The 25,608-nt window shown below is 47.0% G+C and overlaps 1 protein-coding gene across 16 annotated transcripts in view; it reads left to right on the forward strand.

The window, feature by feature from the left end:
- Positions 1-25,608, forward strand: part of LOC112235584 (tensin) — a 249,505-nt gene that overhangs the window by 90,173 nt on the left and 133,724 nt on the right. The window lies entirely within an intron of this gene.

Below are 25,608 nucleotides of genomic sequence, written 5' to 3' on the forward strand. Positions count from 1 at the left end.
GACTGCCCTTTATCTAGGACTGCCTTTAATCTATGACTGCCCTTAATCTAGGACTGCCCTTAATCTAGGACTGCCCTTTATCTAGGACTGCCCTTTATCTAAGACTGCTCTTTATCTAGGACTCCCTATCCCCAGTCCCCTTCCCCCTTCCCTAGACCCTATCCCTAGTCCCCTTACCCCTTCCCTATCCCCTAGCCCCTGTCCCCTTTCCCCTTCCCTAGTCCCTAGCCCCAGTCCCATTCCCCCTTCCCTAGCCCCTGTCCCCTTCCCCCTTCCCTAGCCCCTATCCCCAGTTCCCTTCTCCCTTCCCTAGCCCCTGTCCCCTGCCCCTATCCTAGCCCCATTCCCCTTCCCCTGCCCCCTATCCTAGGTCCTAGCCCCTGTCCCATGGCCCCTGTCCCTAGCCCCAGCCGCTGCTCCCTGCCCCTGTCCCCTGCCCATTCCACTGCTTACCACCTGTGGCTGTGGTAAGCAGCCACAGGTGTATGGAGACTATGGCTACATCCCAAATGGCACCCTATTCCCTTTATAGTGTACTACTTCTCAAATGTAGTGCACTATATAGGCAATATGGTGCCATCTGGGATGCACCTTATACATGAGCTCCAGAGATGTATTCCACGATGCCAGGTTGGAATGTTGTTCTTAAACGATATAGAAGATACAGTAGGTAATGATGCAGCCTATATGGATATCCTGTATGTGTTAATGTGTTCAATATATGCCTGATCTATTCTGTTATAGCTATAATGGATATCCTGTATGTGTTAATATACCTGATCTATTCTGTTATAGCTATAATGGTTATCCTGTATGTGTTAATATACCTGATCTATTCTGTTATAGCTATAATGGTTATCCTGTATGTTATAATGTGTTCAATATATACCTGATCTATTCTGTTATAGCTATAATGGATATCCTGTCACGTTCGTCATAACGAGGAGACCAAGGCGCAGCGTGATAAGAATACATTCTTCTTTATTTACATGAAGAACACTAAACAAACTAACAAAACAAACTTGAAGCTATAAACACAAGTGCTGACATGCAACAACACAGACAATAACCCACAAAACCAAAATGGAAACCTAAATAGGATAAACAATAAACAGCTGCCTCAGATTGGGAACCAATTCAGGCCACCATAGACCATTTACCTAGACAAACCAAAACCCCATAGATATACAAAAAACCCTAGACAAGACAAAAAAACACACATACCACCCTCGTCACACCCTGACCTAACCAAAATAATAAAGAAAACAAAGATAACTAAGGTCAGGGCGTGACAGTCCCCCCCCCCCCAAAGGTGCGGACTTCCGGCCGCCACCTAACCTCGGTGGCGGCTCTGGTTCTGGACGCCGCCCCCTTCTTTACACTGAGTCCGCTCTTGTATCACTGACCAGTGGATCATCGGCGGAGGCTCTGGATTGCAGATCCTCGCCATAGGCCCTGGGCTGGGGACCCTCGCTGTGTGGATCATTGTCGGATGTTCTGGACTGGGGACCGTCGCTGGAGACCCCGGGCTGGGGCCCGTCGTTGGAGGTTACGGTCTGTGAACTGTCGCCGGACGCTCTGGACTGGGTACTGTCGCAGGACGCTCTGGACTGGGTACTGTCGCCGGACGCTCTGGACTGGGTACTGTCGCAGGACGCTCTGGACTGGGTACTGTCGCAGAACGCTCTGGACTGGGTACTGTCGCAGGACGCTCTGGACTGGGTACTGTCGCCGGACGCTCTGGACTGGGTACTGTCGCCGGACGCTCTGGACTGGGTACTGTCGCCGGACGCTCTGGACTGGGTACTGTCGCCGGACGCTCTGGACTGGGTACTGTCGCCGGACGCTCTGGACTGGGTACTGTCGCCGGACGCTCTGGACTGGGTACTGTCGCCGGACGCTCTGGACTGGGTACTGTCGCCGGACGCTCTGGACTGGGTACTGTCGCCGGACGCTCTGGACTGGGTACTGTCGCCGGACGCTCTGGACTGGGTACTGTCGCCGGACGCTCTGGACTGGGTACTGTAGCCGGACGCTCTGGACTGGGTACTGTAGCCGGACGCTCTGGACTGGGTACTGTAGCCGGACGCTCTGGACTGGGTACTGTCGCCGGACGCTCTGGACTGGGTACTGTCGCCGGACGCTCTGGACTGGGTACTGTCGCCGGACGCTCTGGACTGGGTACTGTCGCCGGACGCTCTGGACTGGGTACTGTAGCCGGACTCTCTGGACTGGGTACTGTCGCCGGACGCTCTGGACTGGGTACTGTCACCGGACGCTCTGGACTGGGTACTGTCGACGGACGCTCTGGACTGGGTACTGTAGCCGGACGCTCTGGACTGGGTACTGTAGCCGGACGCTCTGGACTGGGTACTGTAGCCGGACGCTCTGGACTGGGTACTGTCGCCGGACGCTCTGGACTGGGTACTGTCGACGGACGCTCTGGACTGGGTACTGTCGCCGGACGCTCTGGACTGGGTACTGTCGCCGGACGCTCTGGACTGGGTACTGTCGCCGGACGCTCTGGACTGGGTACTGTCGCCGGACGCTCTGGACTGGGTACTGTCGACGGACGCTCTGGACTGGGTACTGTCGACGGACGCTCTGGACTGGGTACTGTCGCCGAACGTTCTGGACTGGGTACTGTCGCCGGACGCTCTGGACTGGGTACTGTCGCCGGACGCTCTGGACTGCCGAGGCGCACTGGAGGCCTGGTGCGTGGTGCCGGAACTGGTGGTACCGGGCTGGTGACACACCTCAGGGTGAGTGTGGGGAGGAGGAACAGGGCGTACCGGACCCTGGAGGTGCACAGGAAGCCTGGTGTGTGGTGCCGGAACTGGTGGTACCGGGCTGGTGACACGCACCTCAGGGTGAGTGTGGGGAGGAGGAACAGGGCGTACCGGACCCTGGAGGTGCACAGGAAGCCTGGTGCGTGGTGCCGGAACTGGTGGTACCGGGCTGGTGACAAGCACCTCAAGGTGAGTACGGGGAGGAGGCACAGGATACACTGGACCGTGGAGATGCATTGGAGATCCAGAACATAGAGCTGGCTCAATATGTCCTGGCTGGATGCCCATTCTAGCCTGGCAAATGCGAGGAGCTGGAATAGAGCGCACCGGGCTAGAATAGCGCACTGGACACACATTGCTCATCTCTGCATAACACGGTGCCTGACCAGTTACACGCTCCCCACGGTAAGCACGAGGAGTTGGCTCAGGTCTCCTACCTGACTCAGCCAATCTCCTCGTGTGCCCAACCATAAAAAAATGATTGGTGCTGCCTCTCGGGGTTCCATGCCAGCCGTGTACCTTCATATCGTCACCGTTCCTCTATTCTCCGGTATTTATCCTCGTAGTATCGCCGTTCCGCTTTCGCTTTCTCTATCTCCTCCTTAGGATGGCGATACTCCCCCGGCTGTGTCCAGGGTCCTGCTCCATCTAATATCTCCTCCCAGGTCCATTTCCCCATTAAGCGCTGTTCCTCCTTTTCACGCTGCTTGTTCCTGGTTTGGTGCGTTATTCTGTCACGTTCGTCGTAATGATGAGACCAAGGTGCAGCGTGATAAGAATATTCTTCTTTATTTACACGAAGAATACTAAACAAACTAACAAAACGAACGTGAAGCTATAAACACGCGTGCTGACATGCAACTACACATAGACAATAACCCACAAAACCAAAATGGAAAATGGCAACCTAAATAGGATCCCCAATCAGAGACAACAATAAACAGCTGCCTCTGATTGGGAAACAAATTCAGGCCACCATAGACCTACATTTACCTAGACAAACCAAAACCCCATAGATATACAAAAAAAACCTAGACAAGACAAAAACACACATACCACCCTCGTCGCACCCTGACCTAACCAAAATAATAAAGAAAAAAAAGATAACTAAGGTCAGGGCGTGACATATCCTGTATGTGTTCATGTGTTCAATATATACCTGATCTATTCTGTTATAGCTATAATGGATATCCTGTATGTGTTCATGTGTTCAATATATACCTGATCTATTCTGTTATAGCTATAATGGATATCCTGTATGTGTTAATGTGTTCAATATATACCTGATCTATTCTGTTATAGCTATAATGGATATCCTGTATGTGTTCATGTGTTCAATATATACCTGATCTATTCTGTTATAGCTATAATGGATATCCTGTATGTGTTAATGTGTTCAATATATACCTGATCTATTCTGTTATAGCTATAATGGATATCCTGTATGTGTTAATGTGTTCAATATATACCTGATCTATTCTGTTATAGCTATAATGGATATCCTGTATGTGTTCATGTGTTCAATATATACCTGATCTATTCTGTTATAGCTATAATGGATATCCTGTATGTGTTAATGTGTTCAATATATACCTGATCTATTCTGTTATAGCTATATGGATATCCTGTATGTGTTAATGTGTTCAATATATACCTGATCTATTCTGTTATAGCTATAATGGATATCCTGTATGTGTTCATGTGTTCAATATATACCTGATCTATTCTGTTATAGCTATATGGATATCCTGTATGTGTTAATGTGTTCAATATATACCTGATCTATTCTGTTATAGCTATAATGGACATACAGTATATATCGTTGAAGCATAAAATGACTTTTCTTGTAACAGCAACCACTGCCCCTGTTTGGACTGAAAATACACAGTGTGTGTAGCTGAGAGAAAGGTATTATGTTGTCTGAGAGAGAGACAGGCATGGCGGGAGAGGAGAGGGAAGGAGGGATATGGAAAAAGGGGGGAAATAAAAGGAGAGAGAAGAGCGCAGCTGTTCATAGTGCAGAGTAAGACGTGACTCGGCATGAGAGCCTGACGAGGAGGAGAAAAAGGCTAAAGAGGGAAAAAGCTGCAGTTGGTATAGAGGATGACGTCCTAGAACCAAGCCTGGGTTCTAAAAATGTTCTTTAAATACACACCGTTAATAATGCATGGGGGCTCTCTCCGCGGAGACGGGGGAACGTTGGATTTGACCACATGCTAACGGAATCTGCCACAAATAGCAACCGGCGTTAGCCAAATGCTAAGTACATCTCCGAGGAACATTGTTCTGCTAAACACATGCAAAGCTGTAATCATAACATGCTAGAATACGGTATTTTGATTGATTCAGGTGTTACTACATTCCAGATGTTCACTTCAAACCAACCTCCCTAACAACAATAGAATAGAATGTTTCAGAGAGACACACTATTATCCAAAGGGATTATGCGGCTGTCCCATAGGAGAACCCTTTTTGGTTCCAGGTAGAACTCTTTTGGGTTCCATGTTGAACCCTCTGTGGGAAGGATTCCACATGGAACCTATAAGAGTTCTACCTGGAACCAAATTGTGTTCCTATAAGGGTTCTCCTATGGGGACAGCCGAAGAACCCCTTTTGGTTCTAGAGAGCAGCATTTTTTCCAAGCGTGCAGAGACTGAAGGTGATAATTACGTAACGAGATGAGATATTGTAAGGTATGACGCTGTATTGATTCATATAGCTAATGTCTGAAGTTGTCCAACAGAGTCCCTTATTGACGGAACAATATGCTTTGGGACTCCAAAAAAATCTATCGTTCTTTGATTTGAAGGAGACTGTTTCCGTGTGTGTGTGTGTGTGTGTGTGTGTGTGTGTGTGTGTGTGTGTGTGTCTCAGGGTCTAGCAGGGCTGATGATTAGGCAGTGTGGAGTGATGAGATACTTGCTGTAATGAAGCTGTCTGTCTGCCCTCTCAGGCCCAGACCGAGGCCATAGGTAAATAAGCTACTGTTCTCTAGCTTAGTTCAGCGGGGATAGAGACTCCGAGCTGATAGGTTTAGCATCTATCCAACACTGTTGTACTGTATTGGTGCAGATCTTTTTCTGTTAATAATCAGTGAGGGGTGATGATGATGATGATGAAGACGACAACAGTGATCATGATGATAATGATGACGATGATGATGATGATGATGAAGATGGAAATGACCATGATGGTGATGATGATGATGAAGATGACGACACCGATGAAGATGATGACATTTAGTGTGACTCTGATTCAGAGGGGTTGGGTTAAATGCGGAAGACACATTTCAGTTGAATACATTCAGTTGGACAACTGACAACAACCCTTTCCCCTTTCCCTTTCATTGGGCCTGTAGTTTTATCACACAGGGACAGAGACTGCATGTTGTCGGGAGCCACTTCTGTGTGGACTGAAGTTAGAATTTGGAGCACGAAGAAAGACAGAAAGGGACAATAGCTGTGTGTGTGTGTGTGTGTGTGTGTGTGTGTGTGTGTGTGTATGTGTATGTGTATGTGTATGTGTGTGTGTGTGTGTGTATGTGTGTGTTTGTGTGAGTGACTGAGACAGTCCTTGGAGAATGCAGCCAGCACTCTCACTAAACTTAAAGCTGTGTTGCTGTGCCCAGGTGGTGATGCTCTGAGAGTGGACGCCTCTCCCAGCCTCCCCAGGCCCCGGCCGACAGCGTCCCAAATTTCAGCACGCCTCACTGGGCACAGAGTTGCTCTCAGGACCCCTCCACCTCCATATCCCTGGAGCTCCAATATATATATCCATTTAATGCTTGCTCTATAGTCTCCTCTTTTTGTTTTCCTTTTCTCTCATTCTCATTTTTAGCTTGTTTTCTTCAGTCACACTCCTGTGTCCATTTCTCTCTTTCTCTCTATCTCCTTTTCATGCCCACTCACTCTTACCCCTCTCTAATGTTGTGCGTCATATTCCTCTCTCAACTCCCCTGCTCCTTTCAAGTTCCCTCTCTCCCTCTCTCCCATCCCTTCTGCTGTGTGTGGGCTGTAGTGGTTTTTCAAAATGACGTCTCTACTTTCCAAGTCTGTGTTTTTTCTGGTGAATATGGGTGTGTTACCTTGGCCTGTATGTGTGTGTCTTGTTTTTAGTATATGTGGCTTGGGTGACCTTTTAGTAAGAGTGTCCATCCCTTTCTTTAACTTAGTATGAGGTAGGCCTCTGGACTGTGTGGGTTTAGTAGAGGTGGAGGAGAGGGGGGAGAGAGAGAGAGAGAGAGAGAGACCATAACAGAGGGTGTGGTGGACTTGGAGGAGAGAACAGCTGGCGAGGGTTTGGTAGAGGTGGAGGAGAGGAGAGAGAGAGCCCATAATGGAGGGTGTGGTGGACTAGAGGAGAGATCCTCAAAAAGTTCTACAGCTGCACCATCGAGAGCATCTTGACTGGCTGCATCACTGCTTGGTATGGCAAATGCACCGCCCTTGACTGCAAAGCACAACAGAGGATGTTGTGGACAGCCCACTACATCACTGGTCCTGAGCTCCCTCCAATCCAGGACCTCTATATCAGATGGTGTCAGAGGAAGGCCCGAAAAATTGCCAAAGACTCCAGGCACCCAAGCCATATTCTCTGCTACCGTCCGGCAAACGGTACCGGAGCATCGGCTCTTGGACCAACAGACTCCGATGCAGCTTCTACCCCAAGCCATAAGACTGCTAAATAGCAAGACTGCTAAATAGTCAATTAATAGTACTCAAACTAAACATCAAAAGAAACGGGCTCTCACTGTTAACTTTGTTTATTTTCAGCAAACTTAACATGTTTAAATATTTGTATGAACATAAGATTCAACAACTGAGACATAAACTGAACAAGTTCCACAGACATGTGACTAACAGAAATGGAATAATATGTCCCTGAACAAAGCAGGGGTCAAAATCAAAAGTAACAGTCAGTATCTGGTGTGGCCACCAGCTGCATTAAGTACCGCAGTGCATCTCGTCCTCATGGACTGCACCAGATTTGCCAGTTCTTGCTTAGAGATGCTAACCCACTCTTCCACCATGGCACCTGCAAGTTCCCAGACATTTCTGGGGGGAATGGCCCTAGCCCTCACCCTCCGATCCAACAGGTCCCAGATGTGCTCAATGGGATTGAGATCCAGGCTCTTCGCTGGCCATGGCAGAACACTGACATTCCTGTCTTGCAGGAAATCACACACAGAACGAGCAGTATGGCTGGTGGCATTGTCATGCTGGAGGGTCATGTCAGGATGAGCCTGCAGGAAGGGTACCACATGAGGGAGGAGGATGTCTTCCCTGTAATGCACAGCGTTGAGATTGCCTGCAATGACAACAAACGCAGTCCGATGATGCTGTGACACACCGCCCCAGACCATGACGGACCCTCCACCTCCAAATCGGTCCCACTCCAGAGTACAGGCCTCGGTGTAAAGCACATTCCTTCGACGATAAACGCAAATCTGACATGATTTGGAAAGGCACACACCTGTCTATATAAGGTCCCACAGTTGACAGTGCATGTCAGAGCATAAAGCAAACCATGAGGTCGAAGGGATTGTCTGTAGAGTTCTGAGACAGGATTGTATTGAGGCACAAATCTGGGGAAGGATACCAAAACATTTCTGCAGCATTGAAGGTCCCCAAGAACACAGTGGCCTCCATCATTCTTAAATGGAAGAAGTTTGGAACCACCAAGACTCCCCGGCCAAACTGAGCAATTGGGGGAGAAGGGCATTGGTCAGAGAGGTGACCAAGAACCCGATGGTCACTCTGACAGGGCTCCAGAGTTCAGACAGAAGCCAGGCAGAAGCCACTCCTCAGTAAAAGGCACACGACAGCCCACTTGGATATTGCCAAAAGTCACCTAAAGACTCTCAGACCATGAGAAACAAGAGTCTCTGGTCTGATGAAACCACGATGGAACTCTGCCTGAATACCAAGCGTCACGTCTGGAGGAAACCTAGCACCATCCCTACGGTGAAGCATGGTGGTGGCAGCATCATGCTGTGGGGATGTTTTTCACTGGCAGGGACTGGGAGACTAGACAGGATCGAGGCAAAGATGAAAGGAGTAAAGGACAGAGAGATCCTTGATGAAAACCTGCTCCAGAGCCCTCAGAACCTCAGACTGGGGCGAAGGTTCACCTTCCAACAGGACAACGACGCTACAGTAAGCACACAACCAAGACAACGCAGGAGTGGCTTCAGGGCAAGTCTCTAAATGTCCTTGAGTGGCCCAGCCAGAGCCCAGACGTGAATCTGATCTAACATCTCTGGAGAGAACTGAAAATAGCTGTGCTGTGACGCTCCCCATCCAACCTTACAGAGTTTGAGAATATCTGCAGAGAAGAATGGGAGAAACTCCCCAAATACAGGTGTGCCAAGCTTGTAGTGTCATACCCAAGAAGACACACGGCTGTAATCGCTGCCAAAGGTGCTTCAACAAAGTACTGAATACTTATGTAAATGTAAAATTTCCATTTTGTGTTTTTGGCACATTTGCTTTTTTTCTCCAAAAAGTTGTTTTTGTTTTGTCATTATGGGGTATTTTGAATAGATCGATGAGAATAATATATTTTGAAATCCATTTTCCAATAAGGCTATAATGCAACAAAATGTGGAAAGTAAAGGGGTCTGAATAATTTACGAATTCATTGTACCTACCTCAAAAACCTCAAACCTGCACATTGATGTGGTTTTGGTACTCCCTGTATATATTTCCACATTGATCTGGTACTGCTACTCCCTGTATTTTGCTCCACATTGATCTGGTACTGGTACTTCCTGTATATAGCTCCACATTGATCTGGTACTGGTACTTCCTGTATATAGCTCCACATTCGTCCATTCTTGTGTATTTTATTTTATTCCTCTTGTGTAACTACTTTATTTGATTTTTAAACTGTGTTGTTTAATAGTAAGGGCTCGTAAGCAAGCTTTTTGCGATAAAGTCGACACCAGCTGTATTTGGTGCATGTGACAAATACATTTTGATTTGATTTAAGAGAGAGCTCATAATGGAGGGTGTGGTGGACTAGAGGAGAGAGCAGCAGGCGAGGGTTTGGTAGAGGTGAGGGAGAGGAGAGAGAGAGAGACCATAATGGAGGGTGTGGTGGACTAGAGGAGAGAACAGCAGGCGAGGGTTTGGTAGAGGTGGAGGAGAGGAGAGAGAGAGAGACCATAACGGAGGGTGTGGTGGACTAGAGGAGAGAACAGCAGGCGAGGGTTTGGTAGAGGTGGAGGAGAGGAGAGAGAGAGACCATAACGGAGGGTGTGGTGGACTAGAGGAGAGAACAGCAGGCGAGGGTTTGGTAGAGGTGGAGGAGAGGAGAGAGAGAGAGACCATAACGGAGGGTGTGGTGGACTAGAGGAGAGAACAGCAGGCGAGGGTTTGGTAGAGGTGGAGAAGAGGAGAGAGAGAGACCATAACGGAGGGTGTGGTGGACTAGAGGAGAGAACAGCAGGCGAGGGTTTGGTAGAGGTGGAGGAGAGGAGAGAGAGAGACTATAATGGAGGGTGTGGTGAACTAGAGGAGAGAACAGCAAGCGAGGGTTTGGTAGAGGTGGAGGAGAGGAGAGAGAGACCATAACGGAGGGTGTGGTGGACTATAGGAGACAACAGCAGGAGAGTCACCAAGCCACGCCTGGTAACAATCAGTCTTTCAAAGCCATAGCTCCAGCCCTTATAATGGGCTTGCTGCTTTAGACACCAAGGTGGGGGTGGCAGTGGGCTGGGTGGTTTGGTGTGGGTGTGTGTTCATGTTGTGTACACAAACATGTTCTGTCATTCCGCCATGCGTGCCAGTACAGTACAGTATATCTACAGTTTCATCTTGTTGTGTTGGCCCTTGCTCCACAACATCATTGACTATCATTGACTATCATTGACTGCATGGCATCATAAGTAGCTTAGATGTAGGCTAATGATAATAATCACTACAGTTTTACAGCTTTCTCTGTCCATTGATCTCTGTGCATGTGTGTGTGTCTGTGTGTGTTTGTGTGTGTGTGTATTGCAAGTATGTGTCTGTGTGTGTGTGTGTGTGTGTGTGTATGTTGTGTTTGTGTGTGTACATGGTGTGTGTGTGTACATGGTGTGTGTGTGTGTGTGTGTGTGTGTGTGTGTGTGTGTACATGGTGTGTGTGTGTGTCTGTGCGTACATGGTGTGTGTGTGTGTGTGTGTGTGTGTGTGTGTGTGTGTGTGTGTGCGTACATGGTGTGTGTCTGTGTGTGTGTGTGTGTGTGTGTGTGTGCATACATGGTGTGTGTGTGTGCGTACATGGTGTGTGTGAGTGTGTATGTTGTGTGTGTGTGTGTTTGTGTGTGTGTCACCACCATTGATCACATCCCCCCTCCTCCTGCTCCTCTCTTGTTAATTATCTGTCTTTGTCTGCTGACAGTGTCTGATGCTAGCTCATGATATCGGCCCAACCTGGCAACGTGCCTACTCTGCTCTGCATTGCCAGTCCTCTAGAGTGCAAACACATGCATGAACGTATACTGTACATATGAATATACACATGTGTTTATGCACATACACACACATCTTCATCATCCTCCTCACTTTAATCGCTGGCAACCCGGCTGGTTGAGAAGACCATGCATTGATCACATCAGTATAAACACATGTAACACACGCACGCACACACACGCACACATATGCACACACACATACACACATACAGTGGGGCAATAAAGTATTTAGTCAGCCACTAATTGTGCAAGTTCTCCCACTTAAAAAGATGAGAGAGGCCTGTAATTTTTATCATAGGTACACTTCAACTATGACAGACAAAATGAAAAACGTTTTCTGTAAGTCTTCACAAGGTTTTCACACACTGTTGCTGGTATTTTGGCCCATTCCTCCATGCAGATCCCCTCTAGAGCAATGATGTTTTGGGGCTGTTGCTGGGCAACACGGACTTTCAACTCCCTCCGAAGATTGTCTATGGGGTTGAGATCTGGAGACTGGCTAAGCCACTCCAGGACCTTGAAATGCTTCTTACGAAGCCACTCCTTCGTTGCCCGGGCGGTGTGTTTGGGATCATTGTCATGCTGAAAGACCCAGCCACGTTTCATCTTCAATGCCCTTGCTGATGGAAGGAGGTTTTCACTCAAAATCTCACGATACATGGCCCCATTCATTCTTTCCTTTACACGGATCAGTCGTCCTGGTCCCTTTGCAGAAAAACAGCCCCAAAGCATGATGTTTCCACCCCCATGCTTCACAGTAGGTATGGTGTTCTTTGGATGAAACTCAGCATTCTTTGTCCTTCAAACACGACAAGTTGAGTTTTTAACCAAAAAGTTATATTTTGGTTTCATCTGACCATATGACATTCTCCCAATCTTCTTCTGAATCATCCAAATGCTCTCTAGCAAGCTTCAGATGGGCCTGGACATGTACTGGCTTAAGCAGGGGGACACGTCTGGCACTGCAGGATTTGACTCCCTGGCGGCGTAGTGTGTTACTGATGGTAGGCTTTGTTACTTTGGTCCCAGCTCTCTGCAGGTCATTCACTAGGTCCCCCCATGTGGTTCTGGGATTTTTGATCACCGTTCTTGTGATCCTTTTGACCCCACGGGGTGAGATCTTGTGTGGAGCCCCAGATCGAAGGAGATCATCAGTGGTCTTGTATGTCTTCCATTTCCTAATAATTGCTCCCACAGTTGATTTCTTCAAACCAAGCTGCTTACCTATTGCAGATTCAGTCTTCCCAGCCTGGTGCAGGTCTACAATTTTGTTTCTGGTGTCCTTTGACAGCTCTTTGGTCTTGGCCATAGTGGAGTTTGGAGTGTGACTGTTTGAGGTTGTGGACAGGTGTCTTTTATACTGATAACAAGTTCAAACAGGTGCCATTAATACAGGTAACGAGTGGAGGACAGAGGAGCCTCTTAAAGAAGAAGTTACAGGTCTGTGAGAGCCAGAAATCTTGCTTGTTTGTAGGTGACCAAATACTTATTTTCCACCATAATTTGCAAATAAATTCATTAAAAATCCTACAATGTGATTTTCTGGATTTTCTTTTCTCATTTTGTCTGTCATAGTTGAAGTGTACCTATGATGAAAATTACAGGCCTCTCTCATCTTTTTAAGTGGAAGAACTTGCACAATTGGTGGCTGACTAAATACTTTTTTGCCCCACTGTATACACACACACACTTTGGCCCACAAAGGTGTCCATTGTTCCTAACAGAATTCCAATTTGCTGGGAATTGAAAGCAGGTGTTGTGCCGTGGTCTTTGGTGCTTTGCATCTCTGTCATTCTCCCCTTCTAGCATTCTCCCCTTCTGCCATTCTCCCCTTATGCCATTCTCCCCTTCTGCCATTCTCCCCTTCTGCCATTCTCCCCTTCTGCCATTCTCCCCTTATGCCATTCTCCCCTTCTGCCATTCTCCCCTTATGCCATTATCCCCTTCTGCCATTCTTCCTCAATTTCCGCTACTCCCCCTCAATCAAATTCCTTGTTAATGTCTTTTAATGCAGTTCCAGAATCTGGGTTAAGCAATTGCAAAGTGTGGCAGCTTTGATTGTTGCTAGTTCTTCAATTAATGTGCTATACCTTCAGGGAATCAGTTGATGCAGATTCAATCTTCAACAGTGTTTACTGTTGAAAATTATTGTTCCCCTGAGCTAAATTAATTTCACCCAGGGGTGGAATATACCTAGGGTTGCCAAAATCCTGTAACTTTCCCATAATGCCCACATTTTCCAAAAATCCTGTTTGGAGGATTCCTGGATTTTCTGCTTATTCCCTCGTGATTCCGCGGTAATCTTTCAACCAGGTTTTCTGCTTATTCCCTCCTGATTCCGCGGTAATCTTTCAACCAGGTTTTCTGCTTATTCCCTCCTGATTCCGCGGTAATCTTTCAACCAGGTTTTCTGCTTATTCCCTCCTGATTCCACGGTAATCTTTCAACCAGGTTTTCTGCTTATTCCCTCCTGATTCCGCGGTAAATCTTTCAACCAGGTTTTCTGCTTATTCTCTCCTGATTCCGCGGTAATCTTTCAACCAGGTTTTCTGCTTATTCCCTCCTGATTCTGCGGTAATCTTTCAACCAGGTTTTCTGCTTATTCCCTCCTGATTCCGCGGTAATCTTTCAACCAGGTTTTCTGCTTATTCCCTCCTGATTCCGCGGTAATCTTTCAACCAGGTTTTCTGCTTATTCCCTCCTGATTCCGCGGTAATCTTTCAACCAGGTTTTCTGCTTATTCCCTCCTGATTCCGCGGTAATCTTTCAACCAGGTTTTCTGCTTATTCCCTCGTCATTCCGCGGTAATCTTTCAACCAGGTTTTCTGCTTATTCCCTCCTGATTCCGCGGTAATCTTTCAACCAGGTTTTCTGCTTATTCCCTCCTGATTCCGCGGTAATCTTTCAACCAGGTTTTCTGCTTATTCCCTCCTGATTCCGCGATAATCTTTCAACCAGGTTTTCTGCTTATTCCCTCCTGATTCCGCTGTAATCTTTCAACCAGGTTTTCTGCTTATTCCCTCCTGATTCCGCTGTAATCTTTCAACCAGGTTTTCTGCTTATTCCCTCCTGATTCCGCGGTAATCTTTCAACCAGGTTTTCTGCTTATTCCCTCCTGATTCCGCTGTAATATTTCAAACAGGTTTTCTGCTTATTCCCTCCTGATTCCGCGGTAATCTTTCAACCAGGTTTTCTGCTTATTCCCTCCTGATTCCGCGGTAATCTTTCAACCAGGTTTTCTGCTTATTCCCTCCTGATTCCGCTGTAATCTTTCAAACAGGTTTTCTGCTTATTCCCTCCTGATTCCGCGGTAATCTTTCAACCAGGTTTTCTGCTTATTCCCTCGTGATTCCGCGGTAATCTTTCAACCAGGTTTTCTGCTTATTCCCTCCTGATTCCGCTGTAATCTTTCAACCAGGTTTTCTGCTTATTCCCTCCTGATTCCGCGGTAATCTTTCAACCAGGTTTTCTGCTTATTCCCTCCTGATTCCGCGGTAATCTTTCAACCAGGTTTTCTGGAAAACTGGGAATTTACCGGATTTTTGCAACCCTAACTGTACCATACAAAAAATAATTGCTATCTAGAACCTAAAAGCATTATTCAGCTGTCCCCATAGGAGAACCCTTTGAAGAACCCTTTTTGATTCCAGGTAGAACCATTTTGGCTCCAGGTAGAAGAACCCTTTTGAGTTCCGTGTAGAACCCTTTCCACAGAGGGTTCTAAATGGAACATGAAGGGTTCTACCTGTAACCAAAAATGGTTATCCTATAGGAACAGCCAAATAAGCATTTCTGAAGCCTTTTTTCGAAGAGTGTACTGTACTGTAGATAGGACTCGTAATGGGTTAGCATTGAGCCTAAAACACATTTTACAAATGTTCCATCCCGAGAATAAATCACTTTGAGCCATATATTAAATACATTTTCTGAGCCCTGCTTGAACAATATTTAATGAGCACGAGCCCAAAAAAGCCCAAATGATTGTGCCGTTTTCCAATAAATATATCACATAGACTACTGAACATTACCCCCAACAGAAAAACATAAAAGCCCATAGATGTAGCCAGCTATATGCTCTCTTGGGTAAATAAATGAAACTAGCTCCAGCAGGCTCATCCTTTTGAGTGTGAATTGTATTACTGTACTGTATTGTATATATGGACTGGAATTATGCACATCGTTCAAACCATGATAAAACAGGGAGAGAACATACGACTCTGGTACAACACATGTGGCTAACAAAGTTACAAGTGTAGGCTGGAGAATTTGATTATAATTTTGAAATATAATAGGGCCTATTTGTATGATTAGCAGGTAGACTACTTCCCCTGATGTAATTAGCCTTCCTCCTCTTTCTCTCTCTATTGTTGCTTCATTCCTTCCTCACATTCAACAGTTAAATGAAATACATTTATTTGTCCTCATCTTCATCATTCTAATGACACCCTTGAGTAATACTGGACCAGAATTAGATGCAAAAGGTCTTTCCCTTCTCTTCACCAAGATTGAATGATTCACTCTTCTTTCAAACTACCCTTGAGTTCTATTGGCTGCTGTATTTAACATTCAGCAAAAAAAGAGCTTGCGTCCCTCTTCGATTAGTCAGTTGGTGTAAGAAATGCTAAAAAAGTGATGTCCAGCGAGCTGTTCTGGTGTAGCTTTTCCTGCATGGGACTCAAGTGGTGTTTTAAGGAGAGGCCAGCGGAGCGCAGGTGCTTGCTTGTTGTGCAAGAGACAGAGGCAATATGTTAGAAGCTTATTACGCATAACTGTAACGTCCGTTGTTAAATGAAGACCAAGGTGCAGCGTGGTAGGTGTACATTTTCTTTTAATTATAAATGTTCCACCAAAAACAATAAACAACTCAACGAACATAAAGCTAGGAGGGCAACACATGCAACACACAAAGACAAGATCCCACAACTGAAGGTGGGGAAAGGGCTGCCTAAGTATGATCCCCAATCAGAGACAACGATAGACAGCTGCCTCTGATTGGGAACCATACTCGGCCAACAAAAAAATATAAACATAGATTTCCCACCCTAGTCACACCCTGACCTACCAAATAGAGAATTTAAAGGATCTCTAAGGTCAGGGTGTGACAATAACCCATCATTAATTAGCTAAATATAAGGCTAATACTACATTGAATGTATTACTTGAAAGAGGTAGGCTAGTACATCAATATATATCAATCTAGAACATTATTAAAAACATTATCTATTTTGGATGCAATTTGAATGTTCAAGTTGATGCAGAGAGAGAGAAAGACAGAGTGGCCTAAAAATTGTCCAAGACCCCAGCCACGCCAGTCATAGACTGTTCTCTCTACTACCGCATGGAAAGCGGTACCGGAGTGCCAAGTCTAGGACCAAAAGGCTCTCAACAGTTTTTACCCCCAAGCCATAAGACTCCTGAACAGGTAAGCAAATGGTTACCCGGACTATTTGCATTGTGTGCCCCCCCCAGCCCCTCTTTTACGCTGCTGCTACTCTCTGTTTATCTTATATGCATAGTCACTTTAACTATACATTCATGTACATACTACCTCAATTGGCCCGACCAACCAGTGCTCCCACACATGGCTAACCGGGCTATCTGCATTGTGTCCCACCACCCGCCAACCCCTCTTTTTACGCTTCTGCTACTCTCTGTTCATCATATATGCACAGTCACTTTAACGATACTTACATGTACATACTACCTCAATAAGCCTGACTAACAGGTGTCTGTATATAGCCTTGCTACTCTTTTTTCAAATGTCTTTTTACTGTTGTTTTATTTCTTTACTTACCCACCCACACACACACACACACACACACACACACACACACACACACCCTGTCCCCACCCTGAGCGTTGATTCATCATGCAGAGGCCGTAGAGAAGCCCGATTTAGACATCGCATATCATTTAACAGTTTCATTTCAGACCATAGGCTCTGCTCAAAAGTAGTGCACTACATAGGGAATAGGATGCCATTTTTGACGCAACCAAGGCCATTGATCCAAATCTGACTACTTCCCTCCCCACTTCCCTGACCTCTCAGCCAAGGGTCAAATCCGTACTTTGTAGGTGGTGAAAGATCTGTTTAACCCGTTATGGTTTGAACAGAAATCTATCCAATCTCTAATACTCTCTTTGTTCCACAACAGTTTGACCTTTGACCAGTCACGACTGAAGACTGGGATGCTCGATGCTCAGTGAGTTGAAAACCTTAGGTGCATTTCCATGTCAAATGAAAAGCAGGCATCTTCTCATGTGGAGGGAGAGAGATAGAGAGAGAGAGAGAGAGAGAGAGAGAGAGAGAGAGAGTGAGAGAGAGAGAGAGAGAGAGAGAGAGAGAGGTTGCATTCCTATCCCCTGGAAGAGAAGAAATGGAGTGTGGTCCCTGGACAGACTGCCTTTCTTCCTCTCCCAAACTTTAACCATCTTCTTCCCTTTATAGTTCTACTATCCCCCAAACCTCACCCCTGTGTTCCCCTCTGACCCTTATCCAAACTCCCCAAAACCTCACCCCTGTATCCCCCTCTGACCCTCACCCATACTCCCCCAAACCTCACCCCTGTGTCCCCCTCTGACCCACACCCATACTCCCCACAACCCTCACCCCTGTGTCCCCCTCTGACCCACACCCATACTCCCCACAACCCTCACCCCTGTGTCCCCCTCTGACCCACACCCATACTCCCCACAACCCTCACCCCTGTGTCCCCCTCTGACCACACCCATACTCCCCACAACCCTCACCCCTGTAATCCCCCATATACCACCTAAAACAATCTCTACATAGATGAGCTCCTCCCTGATATGGTTGGGAGTTGGAGCTGGATTGTGTCTTTAGAAGGACCTCTTCTCTCTCTTTAGGTTTACTGAATGCTTCCCAGTGATGGGCCATTAGAGACTCTTACTCCATAAACAGGGCTGAGGGAGGCTTTCTGTGGTCTCAATGTGTTTTATGAACTGTTAACACCTTTACGATTTCAACCACAGTGTGTGCATCTGTGTGTGTGCGTGCATGCGTGTTTGTGCCTCCGTGCCTGTGTGTGTACTTGCTTGTGTGTGTGTGTTCGCTTAGACAGCGGTATGTTTGTGATGAACTAAAGAGGCCTGTCGTCTTTTTCTGATTTTGGCATGTAGGCCTGGCTAATAGCTGAAAGTGACGTTAGTGTGTGTTTGTGTGTGTGTGTGTGTTTGTGTGTATGTGTGTGTGTGTGAGTGCGTGTGCGTGCTGGCCCCATGCCTGTTCCTCCTCTCCCAGTGGAGAAGGACAGAGCAGTGCCTTTCAGTATGGCTCCCTCCCTCTTCTCCTCCATTCTGGCTCTAAGTGGGGTCACGGTCGCAGTACCGCAGTGAAACTTTTCATTAGCTGAGTGCAACTGGGGAAGAGGAACATGGGTTGTGATTTACTGGACCTTCTAAGCAAACACACACACTCATACACACACACTCATACACACACTCACACTCTCTCAATTCAATTCTCCCTCTCTCTCTCTCTCTCTCTCTCTCTCTCTCTCTCTCTCTCTCTCCCTCTATCCCCCTTTCTCTCTCTCTCTCTCTCTCTCTCTCTCCCCCTTTCTCTCTCTCTCTCTCTCTCTCTCTCTCTCTCTCTCTGTCTCTCTCTCTCTCTCTCTCTGTCTCTCGCTTTCTCTCCTCTCTCTCATGCTCTGTCTCTCTCTCTCTTTCTCTCTTGCTTTCTCTCCTCTCTCTCACGCTCTGTCTCTCTCTCTGTCTCTCTCTCTCTCTCTCTTTCTCTCTCGCTTTCTCTCCTCTCTCTGTCTCTGTCTCTCTGTCTCTCTCTCTCTGTCTCCCTCTCTCTCTCTGTCTCTCTCTGTCTCTCTCTCTCCCCCTCTCTTTCTGTCTCTCTGTCTCTCTCTCTCTCTCTCTCTCTCTCTCTCTCTGTCTCTCTCTGTCTCTCTCTCTCTCCCTCTGTCTCTCTCTGTCTCTCTCTCTCTCCCCCTTTCTCTCTCTCTCTCTCTGTCTCTCTCTGTCTCCCTATCTCTCCGTCTCTCTCTCTCTGTCTCTCTCTGTCTCTCTCTCTGTCTCTCTCTCTGTCTCTCTCTCTGTCTCTCTCTCTCTGTCTTTCTCTCTCTCTCTCTCTCTCTCTCTCTGTCTCTGTCTCTCTCTGTCTCTCAATTCAATTCAAATCAAGGGCTTTATTGGCATGGGAAACATGTGTTAACATTGCCAAAGCAAGTGAGGTAGATAATATATAAAGTGAAATAAACAATAAAAATTAACAGTAAACATTACACATACAGAAGTTTCAAAACAATAAAGACATTTACAAATGTCATATTATATATATACAGTGTTTTAACAATGTACAAATGGTTAAAGGACACAAGATAAAATAAATAAGCATAAATATGGGTTGTATTTACAATGGTGTGTGTTCTTCACTGGTTGCCCTTTTCTCGTGGCAACAGGTCACAAATCTTGCTGTTGTGATGGCACACTGGAATTTCACCCAGTAGATATGGGAGTTTATCAAAATTGGATTTGTTTTCGAATTCTTTGTGGATCTGTGTAATCTGAGGGAAATATGTCTCTCTAAAATGGTCATACATTGGGCAGGAGGTTAGGAAGTGCAGCTCAGTTTCCACCTCATTTTGTGGGCAGTGAGCACATATCCTGTCTTCTCTTGAGAGCCATGTCTGCCTATGGCGGCCTTTCTCAATAGCAAGGCTATGCTCACTGAGTCTGTACATAGTCAAAGCTTTCCTTAATTTTGGGTCAGTCACAGTGGTCAGGTATTCTGCCGCTGTGTACTCTATCTGTCTCTCTCTCTCTCTGTCTCTGTTACAGTATAAGAGAATGTCAGCTCCTCTGTTATGTTGTTGTGTTGTGTTGTGTTATGTTGTGTGGTGTTATTTACATTGACGGCCATCAATGTGATACTTGTTTTGAGACTGCTAGAGTATGTCTGTGGCAGAGAGATCAGTGTACTCTCTCCAGAGTTGAACACTACAGTGTCAGTGTCTTGATGGGCCTAGTGTGTCTACTGTACATTCTCCTCTCTCTCTCGTTCATCTCATTCCTCTCTCTCCTCTCTCCTCTTTCTCTTCTCTCCTCTCTCTCCTCTTTCTCTTCTCTCCTCTCTCTCCTCTCTCCTCTTTCTCTTCTCTCCTCTCTCTCCTCTTTCTCTTCTCTCCTCTCTCTCCTCCTCTTCTCTCTTTCTCTTCTCTCTCTCTCCTCTTTCCTCTCCTTCTCTCCTCTCTCTCTTCTCTCTCCTCTTTCTCTTCTCTCCTCTCTCCTCTTTCTCTTCTCTCCTCTCTCTCCTCTTGTTCCTCTCTCTCCTCTTTCTCTTCTCTCCTCTCTCTCCTCTTGTTCCTCTCTCTCCTCTTTCTCTTCTCTCTCTCTCTCTCTCTCTCTCCTCTCTTTCTCTTCTCTCCTCTCTCCTCTTTCTCTTCTCTCCTCTCTCTCCTCTTGTTCCCCTCTCTCCTCTTCCTCTTCTCTCCTCTCTCTCTCTCTCTCCTCTTTCTCTTCTCTCCTCTCTCCTCTTTCTCTTCTCTCCTCTCTCTCCTCTTGTTCCTCTCTCTCCTCTCTCTCCTCTTCCTCTCTCTCCTCTCTCCTCTTTCTCTTCTCTCCTCTCTCTCCTCTTCCTCTTCTCTCCTCTCTCTCCTCTTCCTCTCTCTCCTCTCTCCTCTTTCTCTTCTCTCCTCTCTCTCCTCTTCCTCTTCTCTCCTCTCTCTCCTCTCTCTCCTCTTGTTCCTCTCTCTCCTCTTCCTCTTCTCTCCTCTCTCTCCTCTTCCTCTCTCTCCTCTCTCTCCTCTTCCTCTCTCTCCTCTCTCTCCTCTTGTTCCTCTCTCTCCTCTCTCTCCTCTTCCTCTCTCTCCTCTCTCCTCTTTCTCTTCTCTCCTCTCTCTCCTCTTCCTCTTCTCTCCTCTCTCTCCTCTTCCTCTCTCTCCTCTCTCCTCTTTCTCTTCTCTCCTCTCTCTCCTCTTCCTCTTCTCTCCTCTCTCTCTCCTCTCTCTCCTCTTGTTCCTCTCTCTCCTCTTCCTCTTCTCTCCTCTCTCTCCTCTTGTTCCTCTCTCTCCTCTTCCTCTTCTCTCCTCTCTCTCCTCTTCCTCTCTCCTCTCTCCTCTTTCTCTTCTCTCCTCTCTCTCCTCTTCCTCTTCTCTCCTCTCTCTCCTCTCTCTCCTCTCTCCTCTTTCTCTTCTCTCCTCTCTCCTCTTTCTCTTCTCTCCTCTCTCTCCTCTTGTTCCCCTCTCTCCTCTTCCTCTTCTCTCCTCTCTCTCCTCTCTCCTCTTTCTCTTCTCTCCTCTCTCCTCTTTCTCTTCTCTCCTCTCTCTCCTCTTGTTCCTCTCTCTCCTCTTCCTCTTCTCTCCTCTCTCTCCTCTCTCCTCTTTCTCTTCTCTCCTCTCTCCTCTTTCTCTTCTCTCCTCTCTCTCCTCTTGTTCCTCTCTCTCCTCTTCCTCTTCTCTCCTCTCTCTCCTCTCTCCTCTTTCTCTTCTCTCCTCTCTCCTCTTTCTCTTCTCTCCTCTCTCTCCTCTTGTTCCTCTCTCTCCTCTTCCTCTTCTCTCCTCTCTCTCCTCTCTCCTCTTTCTCTTCTCTCTCTTATCTTCTCATGAACCAGGTGCTGCCAACTTTCAGAGGCCTAGAGGGGATGGAGGGCAGAAGAGGTTACTGCAAGGCCATGGCACACACTCAAACACTCACCCTCTCCCCCCCTCTCTCTTTCTCTCTCACTCTCTCTAATTCTCTCTCTCTTTTTCACATCCCTCTCTCTCTCTCTCTCTCCCTCTCTTTCTCTCTTTCTCTCTGTCTTTTTTCACATCCACCATCTCTCTCTCTCTCTCTCTCTCTCTCTCTCTCTGAAGGTACAACTCACAGATGCTCTCTGGCATGGCAGCAGTACAAGCCCTCATTTGGACTCCTGTCATGAAGACGCTTGATGTGTGTGCCAGTAGAAGTGTGTGTGTTTGTACCTGTGTGTGTGTTTATATGTGCATTTGATGTTGGGGGCCCATCCATCATCTTAGGGATTGACGGGACGCGGCGAACCTAGTTGCCGTGGCAGCAAGGTAGCCATGGCACCTGGCTGTGACACAGCTGGTTGTGTGTGATTGGTGGAGCCAGCGGTTTTCAGCCAGGTCCTCTTTAACATAAGGGCTTTAAAGTCACACTGAGGTGATCCATGGCTGTTAAAGACTTAATGGCCAACGAGCAGCTGCCAGTGTCCCAGACAGCCCCAGACAGCTGCCAGTATCCCAGACAGCCCCAGATGTGCGGTTGGACAGAGTTTCATTCCAGAACAGGTTGCTTTGCCTCCCTTCTAGCCTTGTTCTCCTACCCTGGTGGGTCAAATCTGCAAAAAAGTACTGAACAAGGAAAGTAGGGAGAGGTCTACTTTTAAAACTTTGTCCTCAAAATAGTTATAGACTTACCAAGCAAAACATGGTTTCAGACAGACTGACAGACATAAACTGAACTCAGCTCCAAGGTGACCAGGTAGTCTTAGGAACAGACAATAAACCTGGTCTATCCACTTTAGCAAACGTTGTCCTCACCACCCACCCAATCCTGCATGTTTCTATAGAACCTCCACCCTCAGCTAGATGGAGCAGGGGGAGACTGCATGGCTGAAGAGGTCTGTCTGGGAAAGGGGGACACCTAGTCAACTGAATGCGTTCAACTCAAATGTGTCTTCCGCATTTAACCCAACTCCTCTGAATCCGAGAGGTGCAGGGGGCTGCCTTAATCAACATCCACGTCGTCGTTACCGAGGGAGCAGTTGTTGTTGGGGTTAAAGGTAAAACGGCAGATGGTTCCACCTTGGCGGCTCAGGGATTCAAACCAGCGACCTTTCAGTTTTTGCTGGTGGAGCAGGGGGAGACTGTGTGGCTGAAAAGGGGGACTGGTGTACTGTTAGTTTGGATAGGTGTAACAGCATTACAATAACACAAGACCGAGTCCACTCCATCAACAGATCTGGGGAAGAAAGGTCTGTTTGTTAGAGTGGCAGTGTGTGTGTGTATGTGTTTGTGTTGTGTGCATGCGTGTCTGTGCGCGAGTGCGTGTGTGTGTTTCGTCGGGTTCCATGTCATTAGTTTGAGTCACTGTGGTTATGTGGAAATGTGACTCAAAGTTCTGCAGTGCCAATGGTCACTGCCAGAGTTAGTCTCAGCCAATACCTTGGTCTATTAGCATTACAATTAAGCAATGATTCACACCCTTAGCGGCTAGCTGTTAGCTTTGTAGCAGCAAGCTAGCCATTAGCTTCCCTCTCTGCGTCTCTATGCAGTCAGTGGCTAGCTTGTAGCCTTCTAGCAGCTAGCTAGATGTTAGCTTCTCTCTCTGCGGCCCTATGCTTTCATTGGCTAGCTTTTAGCTTTGTAGCAGCTAGCTAGCTGTTAGGGTTCCTCTCTCTGCAGTCAAGGTCAGTCGTCATCCCCCTCTGGAGCTTAGCAGGCGTGTCACTGGGTGACAAAAGCCATTAAGATGTAGGGAGATAGTGGAGCAAAACGCTGAGAAGCACACTTTTATAAAAGCTCAGAGACAAATTGGCAGTGGCACATGGGAGAGAGACAGAGAGAGAGGGGGGTGGGAGGGAGGGGGAGAGAGAGAGACGGAGGGAGGGGACTGCTACTCCAGACTCAGAGCTCACAGACTGTGAGGCTATTATGTCTTTCATCAGAACCAGGCTAGGGCCGGGACAATACCCCCGTGTGTGTGTGTGTGTGTGTGTGTGTGTGTGTGTGTGTGTGTGTGTGTGTGTGTGTGTGTGTGTGTGTGTGTGTGTGTGTGTGTGTGTGTGTGTGTGTGTGTGTGTGTGTGTGTGTGTGTGTGTGTGTGGGGCAAGGAAAGAAAACACGAAGCGGATTTAACTTCTTTAAGCAGCCCTGCATACCACTGCTGGTTTGCTTCTGAAGCTAAGCAGGGTTGGCCCTGGTCAGTCCCCGGATGGGAGACCATATGCTGCTGGAAGTGGTGTTGGAGGGCCAGTAGGAGGCACTCTTTCCTCTGATCTAAAAAAAATAAATATCCCAATGCCCCAGGGCAGTGTTCCCAATCAATCACCTCCTACTGGCCCTCCAACACCACTTCCAGCAGCATCTGGTCTCCCATCGGGGACACTGCCCTGTGTAGGGTGCCGTCTTTCGGGTTTGGGACGTTAAACGGGTGTCCTGACTCTCGGAGGTCATTAAAGATCCCATGGCAATTATCGTAAGAGTAGCGGTGTTAACCCTGGTGTCCTGGCTAAATTCCCAATCTGGCCATCAAACCATCACGGTCACCTAATAATCCCCAGTTTACAATTGGCTCATTCATCCCCCTCCTCTCCCCTGTAACTATTCCCCAGGTCGTTGCTGCAAATGAGAACGTGTTCTCAGTCAACTTACCTGGTAAAATCACGGATAAATAAATAAAATACAAAAAATGTTGGAAACAAACATCATGTTGTCATCAAGAGTCATATTTATTTTACGAGCGATAGCACACAATGTTTTACATACAGCAGGTTTTTAAATGACCAAAGAGTTTGTTCTGCTTCATGTTTTCATTTTTGCCAATAGAAAAAATATCCCGAAAAAGTATCGTCAGTAGTTTCTGGACTGCATTTAGTAGACTCTTGTACTGTATTCTGTGTCGTATCATTGGGGGTAAAGCAGCCATTTCCAGCTCAGTCGTTTGAAGGCTAAACAGAGATTTGTTGTAGCGTTTCTAGAGCTTATCTCTCCTCAGGCTGCACTGAGGCAAGGCTGCCTGCTCATCTATTTACAGTACCCCCCACACACACAGACACAGATACACACACACACACACACACACACACACACACACACACACACACACACACACACACACACACACACACACAGACACACACAAACAGATAGACACACACACACACACACACACACACACACACACACACACACACACACACACACACACACACACACACAAACAGATAGATACACACACACACACACACACACACACACACACACACACACACAAACAGATAGATACACACACACACACACACACACACAGATAGATACACACACACACACCCACACACACACACATAGACACACGCATGGATGCATGCACGTACACAGACACACACACACACGGTTGGTTTCTAGAGATTCTGGGCCCTGTGGCTGCTGTGAGGCCTGTTCCTCCTCTCTTCCTCATGAATTAATCATTTAATAAGACAACTTCAAAGAGGAAACATCCTGTGCTGGAGAATGGGCTGGGCTGCTACTGCTGCTACTACTAACTATGACACTCCCATACACTGCTTCACGCTACGTGTGTGTTTGTGTTTGTGCGGGTCATGTAGTGTGTAGCGTGTGTGTGTGTCCAACCAGTAGCAACCGCCATCTCCTCTTTTGTTTCCTT

Source organism: Oncorhynchus tshawytscha, linkage group LG07, assembly GCF_018296145.1.
Source record: "Oncorhynchus tshawytscha isolate Ot180627B linkage group LG07, Otsh_v2.0, whole genome shotgun sequence".
In the NCBI taxonomy this organism is placed as follows: Eukaryota; Metazoa; Chordata; class Actinopteri; order Salmoniformes; family Salmonidae; genus Oncorhynchus; species Oncorhynchus tshawytscha.